Below are 18,034 nucleotides of genomic sequence, written 5' to 3'. Positions count from 1 at the left end.
AGGTTGCTCAAAATCACTGGAGCAGAAACACTGATAGTACAAAGAAATGCAGTTCCAATAATGTGATACAGTTGGGGTTCTTTTAACTTTTTGTACTTCTTGGTCCATAACTTCAAAATGGGAAAGAAGGAGGAAAAAATTAAGAGGAATTAATTTTTTGTCTCCTAACTATTGTTCATGACAAAGCAGTAAAAGCTCTGAATCCATCTCTTTGCCTTCCTTTTTGTCAATCTGCCTTCCTTCTCTAGGAAACAAACCTCTTTCTCCTCCCCACAATTTTCTGTCTGTCATTTTGCCTAACCAGGGAAGAAAATCTTGGGTCTTGGGACTCTGTAATCTCTAAACTCATGTAAGCTAAGAGAGAGAGTGGAGCTGCACATCAGATTCCGTAGTTATGTATGGTTTATTAATTTACTGAGGGTGCACTCTACTCCATCGTCCTGATAGTTAATGAAGATCCTATACATGACCAGACCCAGTACTAACCCCTCAAGTACTCTGCTTGTTACTGGCCTGCAACCAGACACCGCACCACTGACTACTACCCTCTGCACCAGACAGTTTTTGATCCACCTTACTGTCTGTTCATTCAGTATATACATAATTTGTACCCTGACTATATATATATTCTGACTGTACCAGTATCTTTCAAGCAATATGATCAAAAGCAAGCCAGGAAAATTTACAGTAGATTAGACCGGTAGGTGGTAGGTACATGGTTTCTTCAAAAATGGTTAATATTTCACTAATTTCTGCAAGAAAACTATGAATAATTTTATGCAAAAACTGTCAATAATGCACTCATTCTGTTCTATGCAATATTTCTAATAAAAATTCGGATGATAGGCTACAACACATAAATTTGCAGATGAGTGGAACCTAGCAGAGACTGCAAATATATTGGTGGACATACTTAGGACTCAGTTTACTTCTAAGAAACTGGGAATGATCTGGAAAAGTAGAATGAAATTAAACAGTGATAAGTGCAAAATATGGAGTCAGGAGCAGCTGGGTTAACCATCATGGGAAGGGAACAGCTGGTGAGGTGTCAGCCCTGCAAAGGAGGCACTGTTTGCTATGGTGAAACACAGGCTGACCCTTGGAAGAAAAAAAGTGCTGACCTCGTAACCATAGAATCATAGAATCAGAAAGGTTGGAAAAGACCTCTAAGATCATCTAGTCCAATCATCCACCTACAACCAACATTGCCCACTAAACCATGACTCTAAGTTCTACATCTCTCCTTTCCTTTAACACCTTCAGGGATAGCGACTCCACCTCTTCCTTGCACAGCCTGTTCCAGCTCAGAAATGGAAGCACAGTCAGCACAGCATGTGTGGCTGTCCTCCTTGCCTCGTCAGAACTGTAAGCCTGAGCCAGCTAAATACCATGTCTGCTTCTGGCAACACAAGTAACGAGAAGCCCAGCAAACACAGTCTACTACTTGAGAACAGACATCAACAGAGAGAGGTAACACATTTCCAATATGTAAGAAGTTGCTGTAAAAAGGAAGGGAATAAATTGTTCCCCGTTGCCACTGGTGATGGCATGAGTTCTGGATTTAAGTTACAACAGAAGGTACATCGGGGTTAAACCACATGTGTGAGCTTCAGAGCAGCAGTGACAGTGAAAGCACCAGAGCAAAGCACGTAAGATTGCAGGCTCTGTATTTCCAGCATTTTGGGGGTATATGAAACAAAGATCAGGCTGCAAAAACAGAAGTATTTGCTCAAACAAACAAACAAACAAACAAAAAACAACCCAAAACACTGTGTTGACTCAGTTGACTATAATTTCTAAGACTTTTGTATTCTCTTCATTTTCTGCCATGGTTTACAATAGTATGAGTTCTTAAAAACTTGAATCTTCTCTCTGCCATTATTTTCTGTTTCTCAGGTTCAGGACTTATTTGCCAAACTGTTCTGTTTCCTTCCTAAATAAATTTCATTAAGAGTCCAACTTCCCAGTCCACCCAAACAACAAAGCGATTAGTTCTTGTCTCCTTATCTCATATCTAGAACAAAACAAAGTATTTTCTCGACCTTTCTGTCTCTGGAAATGGCCACTCTGGGAACATTCCACTATTTCACAGACAAAAACCAACATCCCCTGCAATACTTCAGCGGGTATTTCCCCTGAAATTAGTGTTTTGTTGGCCCTCTTCTGTTCTTAAAAGCAAACCAAACCAGCCCTCTGGCTGTCGGCCCACCCTGTAACACCTGCTTCCCTGCCCTTCCTTTCACTCCTTTCGCTGCTCCTCCTATGCATCTTTCCGACTTTCTCTCTTCATTTCCCTAGTCTTTGTAAAGGTCTTGCACACGCCCGTGCCTGCAACGCTGACGAGCACACACGCTGCCTCATTCCCCTCCCCTCGCTCTACTCGAGTCGCTCCCGAGGAAATCCGAAGTCCCGCCTCCAAACCAAAAACAAACAACGGCACCCGTCCCGCCCTTTCCTCCACAGCGAAGGCGGCAAAATGAGAAGGAACAGGAACGAAAACGAAATGACCCCGACGTGATTCGAACACGCAGCCTTCTGATCTGGAGTCAGACGCGCTACCGTTGCGCCACGAGGTCCTGCTGCAAAACGCGCGCCAGAGCCTTGGAACTCACCTACCACAGCTGCCCGCCGCCTGATCTCTTCACTGCCTCGAATCTCCCCTTTCCCCCGCCACGAGCTCGCTTCCCGCATCCCTCTCAGGTCCGTTCACGCTCCTCGCCCACACACCCACTGCCGGCACCAGGGGCCTATCGTTCCCATGGTGGTGTGGAGCTCACTCCCTGCGGCACTGCCACCAGACGAGGGCTCCTGGCTTCTCGCTTCCACTCTGCGGCCCCCAGGCTGTTTCCGCGGCGCAAAAACCAGCCCTTCGTTTTCCCCTACTGCAACTCCCTGCTTTAGAGGAGGCTGAAGAATACAGAGAATGGAGAGCCGGGAAACCCTTGTCTCAAGCGTTCCTCGTTAGTATAGTGGTGAGTATCCCCGCCTGTCACGCGGGAGACCGGGGTTCGATTCCCCGACGGGGAGGCTGTGAGCTATTTTCTTAAACTCTATAGTCTGGTTCTGTTGCGTATGCTAAAGAACAAAGCGGCGCCCCGGAGGGGCCTTTGTTTTGCCTGCTGTTTTTCTTGCAGCAGATGGGCCCAACGGCAGCCGGTAGCACTGTTGGCGCCGAGAGGCCTCGCGGCAAAAATCACTTTTCTCCCCGTCGGGGAATCGAACCCCGGTCTCCCGCGTGACAGGCGGGGATACTCACCACTATACTAACGAGGAACTGCGAAACGCTGTGGATCTCCGCTGCCACCGCCCCACCTCGGTGAGGCCGCGCCAGGCTGCCCTCTGCAGAAGGCCGCCGCGTGCCCGGGGTGGCGGGGCCGCGCCGGGCTGCCCCGGTGTGCGAGAGGTGGTTGTCCAGACAGTGGCAGTTCTTTGTGTGGGTGCTGCTGGAGCCCGTTTGCTGGCACGAGGAGGGGACGTGTGGTAGCCTCCCACCCGTAGCTTGTTTCCTCCTACACCCTATAACAGGAGGACCTATGTGAGCAAACTGGTGAAAATAGTGCAAGGAAACCGCCAGGCTCAAGGCACTGAGGAGCAAAGCAGCCCAGATAATCTTTACATTTGTGTTTTTGCACCTGGTTCGTGCAGACAGTTTCTTTTTACGGGAACCTGAGAAGCACCAGAGTCAGCAGCCCTTGGGTGAGAGGACTCCAGCACCTGCTCCTCACCTCCCTAAAAAGGGAGAGGGAGAAATGGAAACCAATTACTCTGAGATTGGAGATTAAAAGGCCGAAGGACACATACTGACCATATGTCTTGCACTCGTTTGGTCAGTGGTAACGCGGCTGTAGGTTGTATCAGTGACACTGGGCAGGAAACTATATGTAGTTTACTCACTTATTATATTAAGCTTTAAGTTCATGCATAAGAAGTCAACTGGAACAAACAAGGCTCTCTTTCAGCAATCTCTGATACCAGTAATATTTCTTTGGACAAGAGGACCCCAGAGTGGTGTTTTCAGACAATCATGGCTGAAGAACAAACAGCATCCTGTACATAGATCATCTAAACATAAGTGACCTGTGACTGAAGCATTTCAACAAACTGGCCAACTCCCGTAACCATTTGAAAATAAATGCATTCCCGAGTGGATGCAACAAATACATATATTTTATCCTGACAAGAGAAAAACGTGGACTAAAGTCTCATAATAACTGAATTACTTTAGAGTAGCGTCATATTGCCCTGGTAGGGCGACAGTCTAGTGATGGATAGGCTTTAAACCTGCAGGAACAGGATTGGAAACAGTGTTGCTAGGCTGGTATAAACCTGCCAGGCTGGATCAAGCTTTATTCAAAAGATGCTGATGGTTAGATTTAACTTATAAGTCTTCCTGGTGGATCAGATATTGGCTGTCTGCATTTTATGGATCTGATTGTGCTTGGCTAGTTCGGACTTTTCCACCTGTCACTTCCCAGTCTCTTCCCTGATCCCTGCCGTCAGGGAGCTGAGCTGAGAACAGCCTTGTCTAAGTGGTGGTGCTTGCTGCAGTCTGGCCTTCCAGAGCTGCTGCTCTTTGCTCACATCTGGTTTTGCTTCCAGCTTTTCACAGACCTCCTCTTTGTTGTGTTTTACCCCATTCTCAGTACATACATAGCTCAGTACATTGCTACGTGCGTGTTCTCAGAATTGTAGCTAGTTTACTGATGAGAGTCCTTGGTAATGCCTCAATCCACTACCCCGCTCCCATTTCTGAATAGCTACTGTTAACTTCATCATCCGTCTTACACATTTTGTATATCTTCTTCCAACAAGGACAATCCTGAAACAAAAGTGCCAGTCAATATGCAAACTCATGCTCTTGCGTAAACTCTTCCCACTCCCCATTTGGCAGTGAGAGCAAGCATATCTACTAAAAATACCTACTCTGATCTGAGCTGGTGATGGTAAATTGGGTTAGGTTAACCAACTGCCCTACTGTGGTGAAAATAATGAACACCTTGACCACTTTTGCTTCCTCAGTGAAGCCTATATGCACTTCTGAAGCTATTCTTCCAAATATATCCTGCACCTAGAATATGACTTATCTGTAGCTGTTTAAGAATGGGAGCAGTAGGAGACACTGAAGTATGAGTCAGGGAAGCAAAAGTGCTGTTTTAAGGTGGGTGGTCTAATGCAGTGCTTCAGTGACTCACAGTTACACAGCAAATACCTTCCCTGTTGATTTGTCACAGAGACCTGTAAGCCAAAAGTGGAACAAGTACTAGGAACTAGTATCAGTGCTCCAAGGTCTAGGAAGCTTTTGCCTTCTTCTTGGTATCTGCATATGGCTATTCTGCATACCTAATCCAAACCTTTTGTGCTTCCCTCATCATGGTACCAGCTCTGTAATCAGCTCTCATTACACTGCTGATCCCTGGAGCAACAGCTGTCTGTAAGAGGCCCTTTATGACCACAAGGAACAGTAGGTCTGGGATCTCTCTCAGCACTGCAGCTGGAAGCTAGTTACCTCCCCTTCAGCTTGCTTAGCTGAAATAAAGCTTGAAACATGGTCATCCACTTGTGTTTTGAATATAATCATGGATGGGAGATTTTGTAACCTCTTTGTTGCAAGAGGCTGTCTTCCCTCACTGTAAATGTTTTCCTTCCTTGTATCTGCTTGGAATTTGCGAGCTTGCTACTTGATTGGTTGTCTCTTGTCATTTTGCCATGCTTCTCCAGGAAGAGACTGACTTCATCATTTCTATGCCATCCCACTGGGTATCTGAAGACAACAATTAGATAAAACTGTAGTCTTCTCCAGGCTGAATCAACCCAGCTGTGTCAGTGCCCCATGCTCCAGCTCCCTGTTTTTTGAGTGACCCTCCACTGCATTCATTGCTGTTCATCAATATCTTTCTTGTATTACAACAGATTGTGAGCAGCGGTCTACAGGCAGTAGTACCAAATGCATCCAAAGAGCATGGGGAGCATTAGTCACTTCCCTCAAATTATTGGTTGTGGTGTTACTAACGCTGCCCATTATATGATTAGCTTTCACTCCTACAAGAGCAATTACTCACCCACATCCATCTTTCTTGTTCTCCAGGACGTTTGGGACTTTCTCTACAAGGTTGCTGTTTATGCAGTCAGCTCTTGGCTGTTGCATGGGGCTCTTTTATTCTAGGTGCAGGGCTTTGCATTTAACTTTGCTGAATCTGAAGATGTTCATTTTGGTTTATCTCTACAGCCTGGCAAGGCCCCACTGAATGACACTCATGCCTTTGATAGTATCAGTTGCTTTTCTAATTGGAAACACTGCCTGGCTGAGCTGCACATAAAATCCTCACAGTTCAGCTATGCTGGCACCCCAGAGACCACAAGGAGTGGACTTAATGTAGTGCAATGAGAGCTATCAATCGTGCATCTGTATAAACTGCTTTGTTTAACCTCACTATAAAAGTGGTCTTCTATTAAATACATTAAGCTTCCTTTTTTTTTTTTTTTAATAAAAACAAAGGACCAATGACCATACTGTTTTTAAAACAGGAAGCTATTTGATACTGCAGTTGCTTTCTATTTTCTTGAGATCATTCTTGGTAGGCTTAGAATATGTTAATACTTAAAACTGTCTCCTTCAGAATAGTCAAGGCAAGTACTGGCTGACATCTGCACTATGTCACTTCTAAGATGCAGCAACCTCTGGAGAACTGCCCTGATAGTTGTCTACAGGATTTTTCAAACAAGAGCCCAGAAAGGAAGCTAGACAAAGCAAATCAAATGCCATTCAGTTTAGATTTGCTGTACAGAGGTCTAGTACCCCCATTAGAAATACATGTGAGGGGTCCAAATGGAGAAAGACAAGAAAAGCTACCAAACAATTCTTCTAAAACAATGTAAACAAAAAAACCTTAGATGAGAAGCGAAGCCCTACAGTGATGTGGTCCTCAGGACACCCGAGTCCAGAAGATTTGCTATGAAACTGAATTTCTTAGCTAGTTTTTATGCTTTTGTTGCTGCCCATTCACACATATTCAACCCTTCATCTTCTCTTTTTGTTCTGTTTGTTTTACATTTTTGTCTGTGCCCTCACCATGTAGGCTCACAGCACAGGATTTAATGAGCTTTTTACTAAGAATTTATGAGTTAGAAAATATCATATTACATTATGTGAATTATTTCTGTACAGCTTTTGGCCCTGTATAAATGCTGTGCAGGTTTGTTGCACACTGTTTGACATAGTGGCCTTTTTTTGTGTGATTGTACTTTGATCAAGTTAAAACAAAGTTTTAGAAGTTATTAGAAAAAATAATTTTCATCATTTAAGGAAGTGAGTGTTCAGACATCCCATGTAAAAATCAACAGTTGAAGAGCTGGAGAAATTAAAGGTAAAAGGGAGCATGACAATGTATGTCACTGCCTGGTGGATTAGTGGGAGGAGGGATTTAGGCAGTTTTCCCTTATTAGCATGCCTGGTATAGTTTGTACAGTACTAAATGCAGCCACACAGCTGGGCAGCTTCCTCTCCATGTTGCATCATGTGAGCTGTCTAATAAAGGATGTCTTTTAAAAACCTCGTTGGAGGAATCTCAGGCCTTGAAAATTTATGTCCTAACAATTGTGAAATAAAATAGACAAGAAATGCCCATGCAGAACAGCATATTCTATTTCAGTAAAAAGCACTCTGAAAGAAGAGTTGAATAATTTAATCCAACCATTTATAATCCTGTATCATAGTTTAAATCTACGAGGTGCTCCAGTAAGAATAAGCTCCTTACCACAGGGAATCTGCATTCTCATCACTTTTCCCCTCAAAAGGGATTTCTAAGTAAATGTACTGAAAAGATACCATTTAAAAAAAAAAAAAGGAAAATTCAATTAAATCAGGAAAAGTGGAGGTTGGCTGGTTTTAATAAATAGTTCCAGCTTTAGAACAGCAAAGGACAGAAAGAGTCTTGCTTAGAAATCAGAGGACAGGACTCAGTAATTAAAGGGCAGGTGATCAATCAAATTTACGTGCAGAATTCAGGTGCAGGAAACTTATAGTTCCAGGGTAGTCTCAAAAGAGTATTTATGTAGCAAAACCCTTAGAGACATACTAGGACACTGCAAAAATTAGATTGTGTACTCCTTGGACAGTACGGTTCTGGATCCCAGAATATCTCTATCATATGATGTAAGAATAGTCATAACTTCATTGCTGCAATGAAAGACTGCAGTGGATCCAAACAATTGCACCATTGGTCTGTCTTAGTCTAAAATACGGCATTTCTTAGGATCTTGAAATTGTCAGTGATTTACCTTGAATTAGAACAATGGTGCCTAAGAAGAAGAATTCTAGAGATAAACATGTGGAGAAAATCAAATTCAGTCATTACGTAACTATCAGGTCCTATTCTCACATCTTATTGGTTCTAGGAGTGAACATCTGTCACTAAAAAAAGAATTTAAGAAAGTAAAACCCACAGAAAGTAATACAAGAAAAAGCATCACAGACTGAAGTTAGGCGAGTAGAGCAAAGATGTCATGAGGCAGAAGCATCATACACAGAAATGAAACATACTGTAAAGAGGATAGGGACACATTTAAAGGTGTCTGTTTTACAAAACTGTGAATGATGCACTGAATTTAACTTTATCTTAGAAAGCTGATAATCAGAAATTTCTGTCATGCATTCTGATGCTTGCTAAGTATAAACATCAGGGGCAAGTGCAGGCTAAGTAATTACGATGAGGGAAACTGGACAGATTAAACATCTAAAGCATCTAAAGATTAGCTTAGGGAAGAGGCGCTATTAATACCAAATAGTCAATGCTTGCTTAAGGTATTAAATTCAAAATACATAAAAGAATCTGAAGGATTCATCATTAAAAAAAAAATCATATGCCCCCATATGAGAACTTACTAATGCCACAGATATTGACAAGTGCAGCTCTCTAAGTTCAACAGGTTGTACTGCTGTAGAACTGGAAAATCAATAGGTTAAAAAATGTCAGTGAACAGAGCCAACAATTAACAGAAGTCAGTTTAGTTTTTATCTAGTAACTCACAGGAGGAAAACTGACCTCACCTTGAAAATACTATCAGAACACCTAGTGAAAGTATAAGGGAAATGTATGTATGTTTTGCTGCTTTTGTGAATGTTTTGAGAAGTTTCAGCATGATATACACACATTCATCACTGAAAAAATGTATTCATGACTCTCAAAATCCAGACCTAAGAGTGTAGATGAGGCAGAAGGCAGCACTGTGAGCAGATATGAAAACATCATACTGCATCAGTAAGGTGCATTTTGTCTAAGACAGCATTCAGCAATAAGTAGGAAGCATAATGAATGACAGTTTGGAACCTTCTAAATGGTGTCTGAGTTAATGGAGCTTAGATGAACAATGTCATGTTTGCTGGCAATCTAATCATAGAATGGTTTGGGTTGAAAAGGACCTCAAAGATCATCGAGTCTCAACCCCCCTGCCAAGTGCAGGGTCGCCAACCACTAGACCAGGCTGCCCAGAGCCACGTCCAGTCTGGCCTTGAATGCCTCCAAGGACGGGGCATCCACAACCTCCCTGGGCAACCTGTTCCAGTGCGTCACCACCCTCTGTGTGAAAAACTTCCTCCTAATATCTAACCTAAATCTCCCCTGTCTCAGCTTAAAACCATTCCCCCTTGTCCTATCGCTATCCACCCTCACAAACAATCGATCCCCCTCCTGTTTATACGCTCCCTTCAAGTATTGGAAGGCCACAATGAGGTCTCCCCGGAGCCTTCTCTTCTCCAAACTAAACAAGCCCAGTTCCCTCAACCTTTCCTCATAGGAGAGGTGCTCCAGCCCTCTGATCATCTTGGTCACCCTCCTCTGCACTCATTCCAAGAGCTCCACGTCCTTCTTGTGCTGGGGGCCCTAGGCCTGGACACAGTACTCCAGATGGGGCCTCACGAGAGCCAAGTAGAGGGAGACCACCACCTCCCTCTCCCTGCTGACCACTCCTCTTTTAATGCAGCCCAGAACATAGTTGGCCTTCCAGGCTGCCAGCGCACACTGCTGGCTCACGTCCAGCTTCTCGTCCACCAGGACCCCCAAGTCCCTCTCCGCAGGGCTGCTTTCAAGTACTTCTTCTCTCAGGTTGTATAAATACCTGGGATTGCCCTGGCCCAAGTGCAGCAACCTGCACTTGGCCTTGTTGAACCTCATTAGGTTCTCATGGGCCCACTTCTCCAGCCTGTCCAGGTCCCTCTGGATGGCTTCCCTTCCTTCCAATGTATCGACTGCACCACTCAGCTTGGTGTCATCTGCAAACTTGCTGAGGGTACACTCGATTCCATTGTCTATGTCATTGATAAAGACATTGAAGAGCACCGGTCCCAGGACTGAGCCTTGGGGGACACCACTCGTGACCGGCCTCCACCCTGACGTAGAACCATTTACCACAACCCTTTGGCTGTGACCAGCCAACCAGTTCTTAACCCACCGAATAGTCCATCCTTCAAATCCATACCTCTCCAATTTAGAGAGAAGGATGTGATGAGGGACCCTGTTAAAGGCTTTGGAGAAGTCCAAGTAGATGACATCCATTGCCCTCCTCCCATCCACCGATGCCCTCACTTCATTGTAGAAGGCCACCAGATTGGTCAGGCAAGGTCTTGCTCTAAGAGTTCTATTAGAGGAGGCCATCTGAGCTTGATGAATGTTTTGAAAAAAATTATAATAATTAAAAAAAAGCACAAACTGGTAAGAGCCACTGCAGGAAAAGACAAAGCTGGAAATTCATTTATTTTAATAATCAAGCACTTGATCAAAGCTACCAGCACTCTAGTGATTTATTCTAGTGCTGGCTCCACACTGCATTCCTGATGATCTGGTTGCCACTATTTACTACTTCTTTGTGTTGCACATGGGGAACAAAAGTATACCTTCCATTCTAGACAAAACCATAGCTGATGGGGTAATAGTTTCCTCCTTTCACCTTTCCTTAGGGTGTAGAGGCCACACAGCATGGAAACTACATTCTTCTTTGCCTTACTCAAGGGAGTGCTGCAAAGTCAGGTTATCTGTGCACTCAGGGAAACATGGAGAAATCCCAAGTGGTTCCCATGGCTTATAAAAGCTCTTATTTCAAGAGCTGTTTTTTATCCTTGCCATGCATTGTACTATTACTCCTACTTGTGGCTTTTCCACTTTGTGGTTTTCCTCGCTTTACCCCTCTCTTTTCACTATTCACCTGCCTCCACCACCTTTTTGTTTTTCTTGATTGTTTAGCTTACTATTACTCTTTAGGAAAAAATAGGATGCCCCAGCTCTTGTCCATTTCAGGGGAATGCAAAAGAGCCACCTAAAGGCTAGAGGAAACTGCTGTTCCTCTTTGGCTGTGCCAGGGAAGATCTTGAGATTGGCCCCTTTGTCTTCTAACACAATTTTCCACGGGTGGATGAGGAATAAAAGGGCAGTAGGTAGGTTTTTCATTTATCAACTGGAAGAGGAAAATAGTTGAAAATAAAACATTAAAGCCCCTACAGAAATTAATTGCCATTTCTAACTCTATTCATTGGAGAGAAAAGCAGATGTGCACATTCACCAGAGATCGTCCAAGATGTGATGGATAGTTAACCATCCTGTTGAATTGTAAAAGCCTGACACTTTAAAAAGATGCAGAAATGAATCACAGTGCACTTAAATTTGAGACAAGAGATGAATATTTAAAGGCAGTTGAACAGCCAAAACCATAAATGAGGAAATGCTGAGAATGATGTGCTTAGAGCACTGCTGCTTAAAGCTGAACTCTATACTACTGTGTCTCCGCAGTACATTGCCTGACAATCACAAAACTCTGACAAAAATCAAGGAAAAACAGAAAAATAAAAAATATCAGATGCATTACTAGATACAATCAGGTCAGGTTCAGAGAGGACGTTTTACAACATTCTCATAGCTGCTGAAGATGGTTATCTGCACTTGCTGGCTTGGAGATGTCACCTCAGAGAGATGAGAAAAAGGCTGAGTGATTGATGTGGGGAAATATGTGAAGGGAGCTATTGTTGAGGTAACAAGAATTAAAACAATGGGTTATTAAAGTGCAGCAGAATGTGAAATACTTGTATTCCCAGGAAAACAGTAAAGCAAGGGTTTATCACTTACACTGATGTTTCTCCACACATGTGATTCAAATGTGAAGGAGATTTTTGCTTTAAGAAGTGCTCTTCAGGACAATAATCTTTATTTCTTTCACTACTACTATGATAGCAACCTTCCCTTCAGTTTCTTTGCAGATAGGATTTCAAGATCGCAATTGCATTGGCTCCCTCTGGTGGCATTCAGAAAGGCTCTACAGTCCACTAAAGCCACCGATTCACAGTCAGTTTGGTGTCAGAAATGGAGGTGGTTATTTTAAATGCTGTATTAAACATGCAGAAACAAGTAGTCGTATCTTCGAAGCCCAGTTCACCTTACACAAAATCAGTTCATAAAGTGAAATATTATCTGGACCAAAATGGTTGGAGAAAGCATTACTCATTTCCCTTCCCCCACTTTCTCTTAACTGAATTAATAGATAGCATTTTGTTATTATGTGCTTAGAAAGGAGTTGCAGCAATGTGTTACCTATTGCACTAGCCTGTTTCACTTGGCAGCAAAGATGAGTCTTTCAGAGAAAGTTTTCATAGGAAAATTTCCTTTTTTGAAGTTAAAGCACTTGGCAGTTGTTGGAACTTGCATCCTGAGAGTTCTTGCCAGAGCTGAAACAGATGTGCAATTAATGCCTGGCTTTGTCCACTTGTTATTAAAAACAAATGTGGATAAGAGTTAAAAAAAGAATAGAGAGGAGCAGGAAATGGGGAAGCAGTTAGATCATTTCCTTTATTTATGCATGCAGGAGGACTCACAGTTTGGAAGCATTGCCAAGGATGAAACTAACCATTTCATCTAGAGTTGGGTAACTGCATTTGCCCATTCTCAGTGAAGCAAGAGCAACTGAAAGGAAGAAAATGATTAAAGTTGCATCATCAGTGTAGCCCAGTCTCATATCTCCACAGTTCAAGTCCTCATAAGCAAACACAGCAGTTTTCCCAAATAGATGGATGCTCGTGCCCCTTCTTCTACTTAATAATAACAGATAGTTCAAGGAGTACTGCCTGGAAACAGAGAGAGAGTATTTTTGAACAACTTAACTCCACTGTATCACTGTACTGTATGTATTTGTGTATTGATACATAAATATGCTTTCAATTACAGTACTTCAGAATCTACGAAAACACAACAGGAAAGAAGTTTTCTGTACACTAACTGCTCACATTTGAAGAAATAGTACAGGCATTTCTGACATAGCTTAAAAAAAGTAGAAAAGAGAAACACTAAAAGAATTTTTAGAACAATTGTTTTTTAAATGACATGAACACTATGATTTTGGAAGTACTTCAGTGCTAAATACCAATAATATTTTGCAAATATTTGTCTAATCTTGGCTAAATTCTAATCCTACAAACCCTTATGTTTAAGTAGCATAGCAACTGGAAAAATCAACATGATGGAAAAGGTGTTACAAAAGAGATGGAAGGAGCAGCACGATAGCAAGGTCCTACAAAGGAAGGGAAATAGATGACTCACCCATATCAGAAGATTCTGGGTTCACAGGAATCCCCTCCACCAAGAATGGATCTCCAGAAAGATGTTCTTCCTTAGTGACAGTCAGCCCTTAAATGAGGCCTAAATTGTGAATTGCCTTCACCTGTGCTCCCAGGGCTGACTGGGTCTTTCCTCCAGGTGCTCAGTCAGTGGTTCAGGTCATGACTCATGAGTTCCCATACAAGCAGAAAACAAACAAAGACAAACAAAAACAAACAAACAATAAAAATGTAATAGATATTTTGTAATGGACTTAATGGATTAGAAAGTCTGAACTTTCAGCTTTTCAGAATCATTTCAGACACATTATTTAAGGTCAAAACAAAACACCAACAACCAAACAGTGCAGTACAATAAGAGCTGTACATATGTGAAATATGTTTATATATATATAGGTACACACACACAGATATATATATATGTCTGAGACAGAATGAAGAATTCTCTAGTTTATTTATCAGTTTAGTTTAGCATAGTAGCTTGGCATTTTTAATGCTTCTGTGTGTAATTCTGCACAGCTGCAAGTTCTTGGAACATTTCTGTAACCTTTGAGAAACACACCATCAGTTGAGCAATATATTGCATGTGTCAACATGACAACATTCTAAAATATTTTATATGAACTTTAGTATTTCTACATCTTGTTTCTTCCCATTAGGATGCCCTGTCTTATTCAGCAAATTATTTATGCAACATTTCCATCCTATGTGCTAATTTTACATCTACAGAACCCACTAACTTTGGACAATGCTTTTTTGTTTTCAAAATCAATTCCACCAGTAATATGTCATCAAATTTTAAGTAAATCTAGCTTCTGAGCCATGAAAGAATATTAGAAATTTCAGCCTTGTTTAAAAGGCAAAAAATGATTGAAACTCTGCACTAGGAATGGAAAGTCATTCATAACTCAACATCATACGATTAAAAGCTGGGCTAGACTATTTATAGCTAAGCACTGTCAAGAGCAATATGTGTTGATGAGAGAACCTGACTGCTAGTACATTCCTAGATTAGGTGCATGCTAATAAGGCCCAGACAGTAACAAAAGGAATGACAAGTGAAGATAATATTTAGAAGCTGGGAAACATGTTTAGATGGATTAGATAAACAAAATGAGAAATCAAAGGGAAAAGGAGCTGAAGTAGATAGAATTTTAACTTTCCACCTATTTGTAAAGCAATACTGCTTTCTATTGAGTCTCAAAAAATGCAGACCATAGTGCTTTTAAAATTTATATTTCTAATAATTGGTGTCAATATTAATCCTAGTGGTAATAATAATAATTAATACTTTATAAGAGTAGTTAATTAGTAATAATAAATTTAAAAAGCTGTTAAATTATTATGAGTACATTAGAGTGTATATTTTCCTGAAGGTGTTTTGTTAAACAAAGGAAAAAAAAAAGTGTTACAGTTCTGCTGATCAGATGCAGAACTTCAGCTGAGATAGTTGGGAGAAGGATATTGTGGATAGGTACATATCTCTGATTCAAATACCTTTGTGTTTCAGGATGCATTCAGAATTCGGGTGTTGCCTTGTGCTAGTTCTGTATTTAAATTTCCTTTGGGGAAAAACAAGGACTTCGTCTGAGATTTTGGTGAGTGAAATAAAGAGAATGCACAACTTTTGAAAAGACAATGTAGTGAAAGCTATGTTTACAGAGAGGAGATTTAGCACAGAATTCATAGAAAGAAGAAAGGAAATTTGGAAGGCTGTGACTACAGTTTTTGCAGCCCATAAACCACAACATTTTCTTTGTGTGTTCAAATGATACAGCCAAGAGATTGTCACAGTGCAGTGTGCTCTCACTCTGTGCCAGGTCACTTCCCAAACGAGAAAACAGCAGAAGGTTGTGCACTGACCATGGTAGTTTTATGGCTAATCCTAAATACTTGGATATGGTACAAAGAAAGGATAGGGATGGGTGATGATGTTAGGACATTCAAAAAACAGGCAGACGTGCCATGCATATTGTTCTAAATTTACTGGTCAGGGGCAGCAGCGACTCGGCAGGCTCTTTTGCCTGAATTTATCTTCTCACTCTGTATGCTCATAACTGTGATGCCTAAATTATGACCGCATATTTCTCAGCTCTTAACTGCAATACTTAATGAGCATACAGTGAACACTCCCTCCCTGTGCAGTCAATACAGAAACACACACAGAATTGCAGTGTTAGCACACCAGAGCATTATTTCAGATTGCCCACAGCATCCAATGTTAGGCAGGATAGAAGTAAACCTGGTGAACTAGAAAGCTGTTATTCTAGCTTATTTCTTATCTCCCTTCTTGTCCCATGAAGTTCGTTCCTATTTTCTTAATGATTTTAGCAACACAGAAATATTTTCTACCCTGACCCATATTTTTTCTTTCATTAAGTTTTTCTGCAGGAAGATGGTCATAGACAAAAGCTTTAATTTATATTCTTGATTCTGAAGAGATACTAAAGATTACTAAAGAGATTTTTACGCTGGGAATGAAGATTGCTTTATATTAAAATGTGTTTCATTAGGTAATTTAATTGATAGGTTTGGTATCTCACCAGATAGCTCCCAAGAAAAGGGAATATTTTAACTTAATGCACTATGCATAAACACTTTCCAAGCCTGGTTGATAATTGCTCATCATTATGTCTGAAACAGTGGTCTTTTGGCAGAAACTTAACGACTGTTATTCCATTGGGCAAGATAAGGCTCTGGGATTCACTTACTGAATTATCGTCTTAATTCTTTGTGTCTAGATGATCACAGACAATGTTATTAATAATAGATTGGAAATGAAGAATGAGAGCCTATTCATCAAAGACCATATCGAAAGGACATACCAACTCTGGCTTGTTGGACTGATTGCTGTATGAAAGTGATAGTGTAATTTGTACAGCAGATGCCTAACAGTAGCATCTGAAGAGTCCCTGAATTACACTGTTCTCAAGAAGATGTATGCATCTTGTCATCTTTGCAAATTGTCACAATAAAATTTTAGAATAGAAATACATTTTCATAGATGAGTCTCCTTTCAGGCAACTGAAAATTTGATATGACTAAATTACATCATATGACTAGCTATTCCCTGCTCCCTACAGGCAGATAAACTGGAAAAGAGAACAAGTTTGTAGTAGAAGATAACATGAGAAAGAAGATTTTAAAAGATCTTGGAAATATTTATATTATGAAGAGATTCTCTGTCATGCACCTAGTGAACATAGTTATGGTTCCTAGATTTTGAAGAAAGGGATAGACTTTTTTTCTCTTTTGAAGGCCATTAAAATAATTGACCTTATATATAGCAATTATTTGCTTTTCTACAGCCTGTGGTGAGAGAGGACACTTTGCTGTTTTGCATTGTTTTCTGTATAGTCAGTAGGACCAGGGATGTGATCATCCCCATGTATTCAGTTCTGGTCAGGCCACACCTTGAGTACTGTGTTCAGTTTTGGGCCTCTCACTACAAGAAAGACATCAAGGCCCTGGATTGTGTCCAGAGAAGGGCAATGAAGCTGGTGAGGGGTCTGGAGCACAAGTGTCGTTGGCAGAGGCTGAGGAAACTGGGATTATTCAGTTTGGAGAAGAGGAGGCTCAGGGGAGATCTTATCGCTCTCTACAACCTCATGAAAGGAGGTTGTGGTGAGGTGGGATTGGCCTCTTCTCTTGCGTAAGTAGCAAAAGGATGAGAGGGAATGGCCTCAAGCTGCACCAGGGGAGGTTCAGGTTGGATGTAAGAAACAATTTCTTCTCTGAAAAAGTGGTGAGGTGCTGGAAAAGGCTGCCCGGGGAGGTGGTGGAGTCACCATCCCTGGAGGTGTTCAAAAAAATGTTTAGATGTTGTACTAAGGGACATGGTTAGTGGGAAAATATTGGTAGGCGGACAGTTGGACTGGATGATCTTGGAGGTCTTTTCCAACCTTGGTAATTCTATGATTCTTTGATTCTATAATTTATGAAGTCTCCATAGGAGGAGTATATCTTCCAGGAGGAGACATTAGGAGTAGTCATGGGAAAGACTGAAAGTTGTTGGGCTGCAAGAGTACTCCATCTACAGCATCTCTTTTAACAATCCTATAAACCATTTCTAATTCTTCCAGAAATACAAATGTGTTAAACTCCAGGCTGGGGTAGGATGTGAAATGGAAGATGGTGTAATGGAGAGCTCAGGTATGCAAGCATGTGGTGCAGGTTCTGAGTACATTGGTCACATTATAGGCGGAAGATCTGAGGTGCTGCAGTTGCCACTGCTTGTCCAGGCCTAATTTCAATACAAGGTCAAGGGAGATAAAGGCTGCAATGCAATAGTGCTGCATCTTTACAGATCCTACAGAGAAACTGCATCTACCTACATTATTGCAGAAGGTGAGAGAGGTAAGTAATTAGCTTTTGTTTCTGGTCATTCAATATTCAGTGAATACCAGATTTTAATATTCACCTGTGTGACGAGAGAGAGCAGTA

At 41.6% G+C, this 18,034-nt stretch overlaps 3 non-coding genes across 3 annotated transcripts; 1 reads left to right on the top strand and 2 right to left on the bottom strand.

Annotated features, from left to right (window-relative positions):
- Window positions 2,505-2,576, bottom strand: TRNAW-CCA. The gene has a single exon. It is a non-coding gene; the product is annotated as a tRNA-Trp (tRNA).
- TRNAD-GUC lies at window positions 2,956-3,027 on the top strand. Its single transcript has one exon. It is a non-coding gene; the product is annotated as a tRNA-Asp (tRNA).
- TRNAD-GUC lies at window positions 3,202-3,273 on the bottom strand. The gene has a single exon. It is a non-coding gene; the product is annotated as a tRNA-Asp (tRNA).

This window comes from Numida meleagris, chromosome 1 (assembly GCF_002078875.1).
Source record: "Numida meleagris isolate 19003 breed g44 Domestic line chromosome 1, NumMel1.0, whole genome shotgun sequence".
In the NCBI taxonomy this organism is placed as follows: domain Eukaryota; kingdom Metazoa; phylum Chordata; class Aves; order Galliformes; family Numididae; genus Numida; species Numida meleagris.
The sequence above is the reverse complement of the archived record's forward strand: the minus strand, read 5'-3'. Positions and strand labels throughout refer to the sequence as shown.